Raw genomic sequence first — 11,932 nt, 5'->3', positions numbered from 1 at the left:
TTCACTCTGGTCAGTGAAGAGCGAACAATAAGTGAGGAAACATGCCCACCTCACTTTGCAGCTACGTGCGAGCAGCAAGGCACAACCAGAAAACAAGATGACATGAGGCCATGCCAAAGCCAATAGTAATTCTCATCAATGTACAACACAATGCACATTTCTGCACAACTGCTTATAGCATCACATACTTTATCTCTCAATGTACAACACTAGAGCACATGTGTGCATCACCGCTCACAACACTGTACTTCGAAACCAAAAAGCACATTTCCCAGCTCTCTCTCCCCCTCACGCTTTCAAATGCACATCCCACACCTTCTATTCCTGGCAGGACTATTCTACTTCGTGACAGCTCCCACTGAAACCCAGCAAGATTACAAGACAGAAAAGAAGCAGGCATATGCAGGACTGTCCTACATTAAGGCTAGGGTAAAATAACACACTAAAGTCAATTAAAATGGTGGTAATTGAAGGTCATCATAGGGTGCCAAACCACAATAGGGGCTCTTTCACTACACTGTTCTGCATTTGTCTCCCTTCATTTGAAGTATTTTGAATACAATTTATGTGGGACACTTACCTTAGTATCAGGTGCTTTCACTGTGATATAATCATCCAAGTCTGCTGTCACCAGAAATTTCATCAGGTTCTGACAAGCTATTGTTACTTCTGCTGCACTGTGTAGCATTGTCAGAGCCCATTCCCCGTTCATCATTCGAGTCCTCAGAATTATGGGCATGTCTGATCTTTAGACCTGCAACCTTCTACTTTTTGAACTGTGGCTTTTGTTTTGGTTTATCTTCTTTTTTGGAAGTATATTCTTGAGCATGCTGCTTGTCTCTGGACTTTGTATGCTCTTCTTGTCTGTCTGACCGTCCTTCACTCTCGGAGTTTTTTCTTGAACCCTGAAGGGAACGAGAGGAACGTGTATCAGTATCCTGATACCTCTCAGGTTTCCTAATATTGTCCCTATTCCTAAGGTTATACCTTCTTTCCGAGGGCTCCCGTGGAGGAGATCTACATCTGTTTTCTTTAACGTTTTGTTTCTTTTTATTGTCCCAGTTCTTTTTTGATGAAGTAGGTGTCTGCTTGAATGTGTCCTTTTCAGGACTACCCATCAGTTGTGGTTTTAGTGCTTTCCCACCCAAACTGTCACTGCCTTATTTTGCATATGCAGTTTCAATTATTTTAGGTGGCTTGCGCACCTGTTGTAAAAGATTGAACTCCCTTGGCATTGGGGGATAGCCACTGATGCTGTCTCCCCTTTAATATTATAGCTGATACCAGGCCATAATTACCTAGTAATTTCACCCCAAGTTCAGAGCAGGCTGTGCCCTGTACTCATTTTTTATTTGTCTTAATACATCTGGTATTACTGCTAATGACGTGATAACAATAGTTCTGGTGTATATGGCAGGTAAAACTGTACCCGAAGAGGTACAGTCCTCCATCTGTGGTGTTATCCCCATGGGCAATTCAGTGTTTTTCATATGGGCTAGTATTCGGAAATACTGCTTCTAGCTGTGTTATTTTCTGAGCTACCCAGAATGGCATTAGTTCACATTGTGCGAGCATTTTACCCATTACTGCGTGTAACATTTGTGGTGCTATTTTAGTTGCTGTACCTTGAACAGGAAATGTATTTGTTGTAACCATTGCTGGCTGGACTGTAGGTGTCCTCATGACAAACTGTTTAATGTTTCTGTAAATTTGTATTTATTGTTTGTAAAGTATCATTAAGTCTCCTTCTGGCATTTTTTCGATGTCAGGGTGTGGTGTGCAGGCTTCTAATTTTGGCCATGTTGTTCCTTCTCTTCCGAGTGGACCGAGCCTTACTCTACGTCTTGTATGAGGGAGGGCATCTTTAAACCAGTATAAGTGTTCATGGCACGAGAGCGGAACCTGAATGTCCTCATACAGACAGTATTCCGCTAGTGGTTCGTCTTCTGTGTAGAAATGAACTATTTTTGTTCTTGCATGTGCTGCTGGGAATGTAATCCATGAACAAAATACCTCTGTTCTGTATGATTTGCGTGCCTCATTCACGAAAGCTACTACACCACCCCTATATGTTAGACCATTCACAAGAAGTTACAGGTGATCATATTTCTAACTTTTTCCGCAATATGTATTGCGTTTGCATCTTCCTCGTCTTCCGAGAGGAGCAGCGGTTGCTCTAATGGGTCTATGTCATGGTTAGTCATTGTGTTTAGAACACGTAATAACTTTTCAAGGTAACCAAGATAAGCTGTTTTGCACAATTTTCAGGAACACTGTCCTTGAAGCTTGATTAACCAACAGCCAATAAATCGGGTATTTTGTCTACTCAGCTGTGTCGGAGATTTACCCACCACCCCAGACGTCTCTGGTGTTTTGTGAATAGGAATTTCTGTGAATAGCACAACTGACCTACTCAGTTTCAACTGTTAAATAAGTACCCACCCAATGTTGGTGGCGCCATGTCATGTAGTTTCTATAAAAGTATACAGGATCTGCGCGTTTAAACAATATACACTGTTAGATTGGTGTCAGATTGATTCTGAACACCCCCACCGGGTACATTTGCCTTTTGTACCAACTAGCTCACAGTACCACTAGAATCTCCACTTACCAATGAGAAAGTAGTTATTGGCAACCCTCTAACATGACAACCCTGATCCCGCAGGACAGTGGAAACAATATACTACTTTTCGCTAAATCACTCAGGCTTACTTAGTCTCTCTCAGAGAGAAACACAGAATAAACAGGCTGGACATTTTCAATAAGTATTTATTGAACAGTTGTTATTCTGGTGTAGAATAGATGAGCTGCAAAAACCATTAGACAGTATAATATATAAATGATTAGCAGTACCATAAAGGTGAATGGATGGTATAGTTCTACCATCTTACAATAATCATGAATATATACGAATATATGAAACACATTATAAAAGATGCGTACTCCTACAATGCTTCCCTAACTGGATGTACCTAAATGTACCTAGCATGTGTATAGGTGTTAAGCCAAGAATCCCTCTAGGATTTAGTCAACCCCATTACCTGAAGTGAGAGACTATGGGACCCCATCCTGGTCTCGAACTGGACGCCCCAGGGGGTCCTACCTCTCTGTATTACTGTGTCAGCCTAAGGATGACGTCAGGCATAAACTTTATATATAGATATTATACAGGACATGATCGCCCAGCGGTGCTTCCAAGAATCCTCATGCATAATGTATGTTTCTTGAACTAAGGAAAACCTGTGTTCTGAATGTAGTGTCGTATCTAGGTAAAAGGTCAGTCGCTGTAAACTGTGACAAGTGTAATGAAGGGAAGAATATAGGTGAAGGGTAATGAAGTTACTGGGGCCTATATTATGGTACTTATATGGAATATAACAAAATATGTGTGTGTGAGGCAGAGCCACACTGTCAAATACTGAAGCTGCATGGAAAGACAACAACATTTTTATGTTCATGACCTCTTCTCAATCTTTGGCTGATAGAGGGCTAAGAAAAAGGTCATCTTGCTGGGAGAGTTGCATAAGGCATCTAGGGACATGCAGGTATGCAGTCTGGAGGCCGCAAGCCTATCCGGTAATACCACTCCCTAAGGAGTGTGGCAGAAATGTATACACTTGTGTTTCAGAGTGTCAAGCTCATTGGTAAGGAGCAACTCAGCGACCGCGATCGGCACCACTTCCATTTTTAGTGGATGCAGCTATGGACAGGATGCCCCAGCGAGAGACAGGATCAACTGCCGTCCACGTTATGTTTGAAAATTCAGTGTGTGACATGCAGCTTGGGTGCGAGGCGCATCACACACTGCTCATGGGAGATGTAATTCTACGATGGCATCTTTGCAACTGGATCGAGATGGTGACAAATAGTTTACGATCGAAATCTGTAAGGATTATTTGAAAATATTTTTGTTATTCCAAAGGTTGTGTTCAAAGTTGTGAATAAAGAGACACCAGAACAGCAGTGTGGATATGCGGAATGTCAGGTATGGTGCACTAAATGGAGTGAAGCATACCTGGCATCTATTCAGGGTGTTGGAAGGGCTAACAGGGTTACTCCCTTTGTGGCTCACATGGGTGAGTTCCTGCATCAATGTGGGGTTGGCCTTTGCCATGGCGGGACATTATAGATTGAACTAGAAGGCACATAAACGTGATCAGTGCCTCTCGGTGGTGAAGAAGAAAGAGAAGGGAGGTAAAGATGAAAGGGTGTGACTAAAGCACAAATTGACCTAACTATTGTAGGCATAGAATGACACAGCCTTGTCCTCCAAGAGATCTCAATATGGGAATAGTGGTCTCTGCCCGGGTGTCAGTTGCTATCATAGAACATATTCAGTGCCCTAGATTGGTCCAGGGAATCTCATAATTCAATCCTTGTCTGTCGCTCCTCATTCTGAAGACCCAACGTTGTTCTCTTTGAAAAGGACTGAATCAAGGGAGCCCATTGCTTGTGAAAAGTTTGGTTTGTCTATCACCGTATGTAAACAATGTGCATCTCAGGATCAAGATATCACTCAGTTATTCTGTGATAGTAGCGAGATCATGAAGCTGTTGGCTGCTGCCTTAGAGGTTGACCAGAGACTGCACTGTAGTTATAGGCCGGAAGCGTCAGGAATGGTGGACCAAATGAATCGGGCCCTCAAGATGAGGATGGCAAAAGTGTGCTCTTTGACGTCTTTGAATAGGCCTGATGTGCTGCCTTTGGCGCTGATGAGTTTGCATAGCACTCCAGATAGGAGAACAGGACTCTTGTGTCATGAAATATTGATGGGGAGGGTGATGAGCTTGCCTGCAGTGCCAGCTACAGCATTGATAAACATCAATGACCTGATCCTTGAATATTGTAAAGTATTTGCTGATGTGGATCGTTCTGTGTTTCACCAGGTTGAAGCTACAACGGCATCGACCTCGAAGGACCTCTTGCACGACCTATGACAGTGGGACTGGGAATTGGTTTGCAAGCATGTGAGGAAGAACTACCTTGATGCACGGTGGCAAGGTCTGTATCAGGTGATCTTGGTGACAAATACTGCTGTGAAGTGTGGAGGTTTGCGGAACTAGATTCATGCCTCCCATACCCGCAAGGTTCCAGAACCCTCAGGAGAAACAGCACCTCTCCCTGAAGAAAATCCAGCAGTGGTCACAAGGCCATTGGAGAGGGCAAGCCAAGCTATGGGAGTTCCTGAAGAAGCTGGTTACCCACCAGGTCGAGCTGGGGGGGGTTTAATGGTACAAGGCCCAGGCATAGACTCTGAGGGAGATGGTAACGCTGCAAGTGATATAGAGTCAAACTCAGCTGAAGAGACTGGACGGGACATGGTCAAGTGCTGCAGAGAAGAACAAAAGTCGAAAGAGAATCATGGTTGGTGAGACAAGGAAGGCTGAACTTGAGACTTGCAGCAGAAAGAGTCCTTGCTCACATCTCTGAAATGTCTGAATCAGAGCAAAGCGACACAGAGCAAAATCAAGGATGTTTGAGAAGATCAAGGCGAGCAAGAGTACCATGGCAGAGATAGGCTGACCTGGAGTGGACATATCTGATCACTGATGCCGGGAACAGCGAGATCCGGGAGGCTGAGATCCAGACTAGTGAGGCATGGAACCTTAGCTCTGATAAATTAAACGGAATTGTTGGTTCCTGGAGTAGAAGCTTGTGGAGTTCTGACACTTGATTTGATTTGTATACTTATAAAGTGAAGAGTGCCCGAATGCGTCTTGGAGCTACTGTTCGATGTGCTTCAGGTTATTGCTGAGGTGAAAATCTGGCTTAGCAGGGATAGAGCCAGGTTTTTACTACCTTTCTGAATGACAGAATGGACGGGCTACTTTTTATTGTGATAGGGAGGAGGTTCCATGACTTGGCTGTGCTGACAGTACCAGATCTTCCAAGGCTGAGTGGCTTGCGGATTCTGATTCTAAACGAGCTTTCAGTTCCAACTTTTGGGCGTCACCCTTCAGCTCAGGAGATCATTGAATATCAAATGGAAATCTTGCAACGTGTTGTTGAAGAACTTCTCTTTCCGATCTCATGCATGATGTAAATTGAACTGTACAGAAACAAAACAAAAAAAGCTATCACTCTAAGAAGATAACCTATGCCCAAGTGAAAGAAGAATACATTTATGGACTTTCCAGTAGAAAAAGAAAGAGGGCTAGGGAAAATATTGGACTGTGTAAATAAGTTTGAGGTAAACTGAGTATGAATAAATTCCAGGACTCCAGGCCATCGCATATGAACTTTATGTGCAACAAGTGAGAGGCAAAGAAGAGACTTTGGTTGGTCCTATTGCAAGTCACTATCCAAACCCGATTCAGAATGGAGTCTGGAAATTCAAACTTTAGATAGAAGGGTGTATAAGGTACACTTATAGTAGGAGTAATCATAGTTATAGTTGTAAGTAATAATTGTATCCATTGTTGAGTTGCATGAGACAGAGGTTGAGGGGGTGGGAGTACGAGGGACATCCACTCCTTCTGCTTCTAGTGCAAAAAAGTTTAGAGTTTAGAATTTGTATAGCGCACTACTCACCCAGAGGGTCTCAAGGCGCTTGAGGGAGGGGAGGTACTTTACTTATCGAATACCCAAGTTTTTAGTTGTTTTCTGAAGGAGAGGTGGTTCTGTGTAAGGCGGAGGTGGATGGGGAGAGAATTCCAGGTCTTGGCTGCTAAGTAGGAGAAGGATCTTCCCCCCATGGTGGATCTTTGGATGCGAGGAATTGCGGCGATGGCTTGATTGGACGATCGTAGTTAGCGGGTGGGGGTGTAAAAGGACAGGCGCGTGTTGAGGTATTCGGGTCCTAGGTCGTAGAGGGCTTTGTGTGCGTGGGTGAGGAGACGGAACGTTATTCTCTTGTTGACGGGGAGCCAGTGGAGATCTTTCAGGTGGCCGGAAATGTGAGCTTGGCGGGGGATGTCTAGGATGAGTCTGGCTGATGCGTTTTGGATGCGTTGGAGTTTTTTCTGTATTTTGGGTGTGGTTCCGGCGTAAAGGGTGTTTCCGTAGTCCAGTCGGCTTGTGACCAGTGCATGGGTGACCGTCTTTCTTGTTTCGGTGGGGATCCAACTGAAGATTTTTTTGAGCATACGTAGGATGTTGAAGCATGATGATGAGACGGCGTTGACTTGTCTGGTCATCGAGAGGGAGGAGTCCAGGATGAAGCCCAGGTTACGTGCGTGGTCTGTTGGTATGGGTGCGGTTCCCAGGGCCGGTGGCCACCATGAGTCGTCCCAGGCTGAGGGGGATGATCCCAAGATGAAGACCTCCGTTTTGTCCGAGTTCAGTTTTAGACGGCTGTTCTTCATCCACTCGGCTACTTCTTTCATTCCTTTGTGTAGGTTAGTTTTGGCGGTGTTTGGGTCTTTGGTGAGGGAGAGGATCAGCTGGGTGTCGTCTGCGTAGGAGATGATGTTGAGGTTGTGTTGGCGCACGATGGATGCGAGGGGACTCATGTATACGTTGAAGAGGGTGGGACTGAGTGATGATCCTTGTGGAACACCGCAGATGACTTCAGTGGCTTCCGATTTGAAAGGGGGGAGGCGGACTCTTTGGGTTCTCCCGGTGAGGAACGAGATGATCCAGTCCAATGCTTTTCCTTGTATTCCAACGTTGCTGAGGCATTGTATGAGGGTGCTATGACAGACTGTGTCGAAGGCTGCGGAGAGGTCAAGTAGGATGAGGGCAGCTGTTTTCCGTTGTCTAGTAGAGTTCGAATGTCGTCTGTTGCTGCGATGAGGGCGGTCTTGGTGCTGTGTTTGGCTCGGAATCCGGACTGTGAAGGGTCGAGGGATTTGTTGGATTCGAGGAAGGCGGCGAGCTGACTGTTGACGGCTTTCTCAATGACTTTGGCAGGGAATGGGAGGAGTGAAATGGGGCGGTAGTTTTTAAGTTCAGTGGGGTCTGCTGTGGGTTTCTTCAGGAGGGCGCTGAGTTCGGCATGTTTCCAGCTATCCGGGAAGGTAGCGGAGTTGAGGGAGCAGTTGATGGCGTCTCGGAGATGGGGTGCGATAATGGAGTCTGCTTTGTTGAAAATGTGGTGGGGACATGGGTCGGTTGGCGAACCTGAGTGGATGGAGTTCATCAGGTGGATGGTATCTTCAGTGGTGATTGGATTCCAGGCGCAAAGGTAGTTGGAGGGGGGTTTTAGTTCGGAGGTGGGTGGGGTGGACTGGTCTTTGGACTGGTCTCCAAAGCTGTTATGTATGTCAGCGATTTTGTTGTGGAAGAATGAGGCTAGAGAGTCGCAGAGTTCTTGGGAGGGAGTGATGTCGTTGGTGCCGGAGGTGGGGTTGGTGAGCTCTTTGACGATGTTGAATAGTTCCTTGCTGTTGTGGGCGTTGTTGTCGAGTCAATCCTTGAATGCTGATTTCTTGGTGGATCGGATCAGTTGGTGGTGTTTGCGGGTGGCGTTCTTGAAGGTAGCCAGCTTGTCAGTGGTTGGGTTTTTTAGCCAGGCTTTCTCGAGGGTGCGACAGATCTTCTTGGATTTCTTAACGTCATCATTGAACCAGGGGGCTTTTTTGCTACTTTGCTTGATTTGATGGTTTTTCAAGGGTGCTAATTCGTCAGCGCTGTGGGTGATCCATTGTGCGAGGTTGGTGGCTGCTAGGTTTGGGTCCGATGATTTGGTAGGAGGGTTTTGGTGGAGTGATGTGAAGAGCTGGTCGGTGGTGATTTTGTTCCAGTTTCTGCGGGGAATTGGTTGTGGGTGGTTGTGGGTCGTAGTTTTCTTGTAGTTGAAGTGAACGCAGCTGTGGTCCGTCCAATGGAGAGCTGTGGTGTGATTGAAGGAGATGTGCTTGCTGGAGGTGAAGATTGGGTCGAGCGTGTGCCCGGCATAGTGGGTGGGGGTGTCAACAAGTTGTTTGAGTCCGAGATTGGCGAGGTTGTCCAGAAGGGTGGTGGTGTTGCTGTTGTCGTTCTTTTCCAGGTGGAAGTTGAGGTCTCCCAGTAGAATGTAGTCTTCGGAGGGGAGGGCGTGTGGGCTGATGAAGTCAGTGATGTCTATGCTGAATTGTGAGTGGGGTCCTGGTGGCCTGTAGATGAGGGTGCCTCTGTGTGTGGTCTTGGGGTCGGTGTGGATCTGGAAGTGAAGGTGTTCGGCGGCTGTGAGGTTATCGTCGGAACTGGTCGTGATGCGGATGGTGTTCTTATGGACGATGGCGATGCCTCCTCCTGTTTGGTTGATGCGGTCATTTCGGATGATCTTGTAGCCGTCCGCGATGGCTATGGCGATGTCGGGCGTTGATGAGGCGTTCATCCAGGTTTCTGTAAGAAAGGCGACGTCCGGCGATGTGGTGTCAAGTAGGTTCCAAAGTTCAATGGCGTGTCTGTGGACCGAGCGGGTGTTGAGTAGGATGCACTTCAGGTGGTTAGTGTCGGAGCTCTGTTTGGAGTTTGTGGATTTGGTGTGGGTCTTGATGCAGTCGAACTTGCAGGAGTGGCAGGTGAAGGGTCCATGAGTGTGTCCTGGGGCGGCTTGGTGGCAGACTGGGAGACGGCCGGGGTTGAGTGCAGAGAGTGTTGCGGCGTCGTACATTATGCGAGTGGAGTGGGTTTTGCGGGGGCCAGGGGGTCTGGCGCTGGGCGCGGTCCAGGCACTTACGGGCTTAGACGGGCTTACCTTTGGCGCGCCTTCGGCACGCATAGGGCACGATCGCTGCGCGTGTGTTGCTCTGACATATGTAGATAGTGGAGGGGGGCGGAGCGAGGGAGGAGCAGCTGGGAGGCGGGAGCGGGGTGGAGAGACGGGCTGGGACGGCACAACAACAAAATGGCAGCAACAACAACAAAGCGAAACAGGGTGAGATTGGGGCACAATGTGTAACGTCGCAATGGGCAGTGGCACCGACACAATCAGGCACTAATTACAATGCGAGCAATAGAGCGCTATGAATAATTTTAAAGCAAAAACAATTTTTAAATTCGAGCAATGCAATGCGAGTGATAGAGCGCTACGATGTTAAAGAGGCACAAACAGTTTGGAATGCAATGGGTGCAATGTGCAATTGGTTCTTTGGCAGCAGTCAGCAATATAGCGCTACGATACCCAGGAGATCAGGGAGTGAGAGGAGCGACCGCTTCTGCACGGGTCAGGACGGTCACAGCGCTTCACAAGAACGGGACTATCCTATACTATCAGTGGGAGGGAGGAGCAGCTGGGAGGCGGGAGCGGGGTGGAGAGACGGGCTGGGACGGCACAACAACAAAATGGCAGCAACAACAACAAAGCGAAACAGGGTGAGATTGGGGCACAATGTGTAACGTCGCAATGGGCAGTGGCACCGACACAATCAGGCACTAATTACAATGCGAGCAATAGAGCGCTATAAATAATTTTAAAGCACAAACTATTTTTAAAGTCGAGCAATGCAATGCGAGTGATAGAGCGCTACGATGTTAAAGAGGCACAAACAGTTTGAAACGCAATGCGTGCAATGTGCAATTGGTTGTTTGGCAGCAGTCAGCAATATAGCGCTACGATACCCAGGAGATCAGGGAGTGAGAGGAGTGACCGCTTCTGCACGGGTCAGGACGGTCACAGGGCTTCACAAGAACGGGACTATCCTATACTATCAGTGGGAGGGAGGAGCAGCTGGGAGGCGGGAGCGGGGTGGAGAGACGGGCTGGAACGGCACAACAACAAAATGGCAGCAACAACAACAAAGCGAAACAGGGTGAGATTGGGGCACAATGTGTAACGTCGCAATGGGCGGTGGCACCGACACAATCAGGCACTAATTACAATGCGAGCAATAGAGCGCTATGAATAATTTTAAAGCACAAACAATTTTTAAAGTCGAGCAATGCAATGCGAGTGATAGAGCGCTACGATGTTAAAGAGGCACAACCAGTTTGATTGCGTGCAATGTGCAATTGGTTCTTTGGCAGTAGTCAGCGATATAGCGCTACGATACCCAGGAGATCAGCGAGTGAGAGGAGCGAAAGCTTCTGCACGGGTCAGGGCGGTCACAAAAAAGGGTACATTAGGATCTAACAGAGCTATGATAGAGGAAATTAGTTGCTTATTTTATGTAGATTTGTCTAAGGGTGATTACACATTGAGTGCACATGCAAAGTTGTTGTGTGAGTATATAGATACAATGGATGTGAGAGTTTTCTATGTGTGCATGCAATTGCCAGTGTCAGTGGAGGAAGGAATAGGAACTCCGGTGGGTTTGCCGCTGCCTGTTCGCCTCACTGCGGCTGATACTTGACTCTGCTGACCGGGCGGTCTGCCGATCTACGCTTGCCATCCCAGACCTTTCTTGCGAACTCCCATCTTCCGGTGGTGCCGCTTTGGGGCTGTTGAATTGTGTGCATTCCTGGAGAGTGCAGAAGCCCGTCTTTCCAAGCTTGTTTTCCCCTTTGGCTGTGTCGCGCCGTCTGGACCCCACAACTGCCATTCCCTTATGGATCCAAGCCGGCGCTGACATCTCCCCATACTTTCGATGCCCGGTGAGGGATCGACGACACCCTGCTGTTCCTCTTTCAAATTTTGGTGACATTGCCTTCCCATTCAGGGGTAGGTGTTCTCTCTGACTTTTCAGCTGGTTCGGTTTTGCATGCATTGCCCGCAATTTTGTCGTGAGGTATTTACCTCCATGACCTGGACCCTCCATCTTGTGGCTGCAACTGACACTCAGACTGATCCTCACTGTTGGTCAGTGCCTTCCTTCCAACACCACCTGAACACCTGGCTGAACGATGGCAAGAATGTCCTGCTCTGTAAATATGTAATATATAATTGTACAAGCCTAATCGCTGTTAAAATGTAATCCTTAGTGAATATGCAATTTGTATATATACATATATATATATATTTAACTCTAACCACTAGTATAAGTAGTAGACCATTGTAATTACTACCACTCCTATGTGATTTTATAGTTTATCTGTTTGCTACTCTTCTTAGAGTGGCTTTGAAATGTTC

The sequence above is a fragment of the Lissotriton helveticus genome, chromosome 4_1, assembly GCF_964261635.1.
Source record: "Lissotriton helveticus chromosome 4_1, aLisHel1.1, whole genome shotgun sequence".
Lineage (NCBI taxonomy): Eukaryota > Metazoa > Chordata > Amphibia > Caudata > Salamandridae > Lissotriton > Lissotriton helveticus.
The sequence above is the reverse complement of the archived record's forward strand: the minus strand, read 5'-3'. Positions refer to the sequence as shown.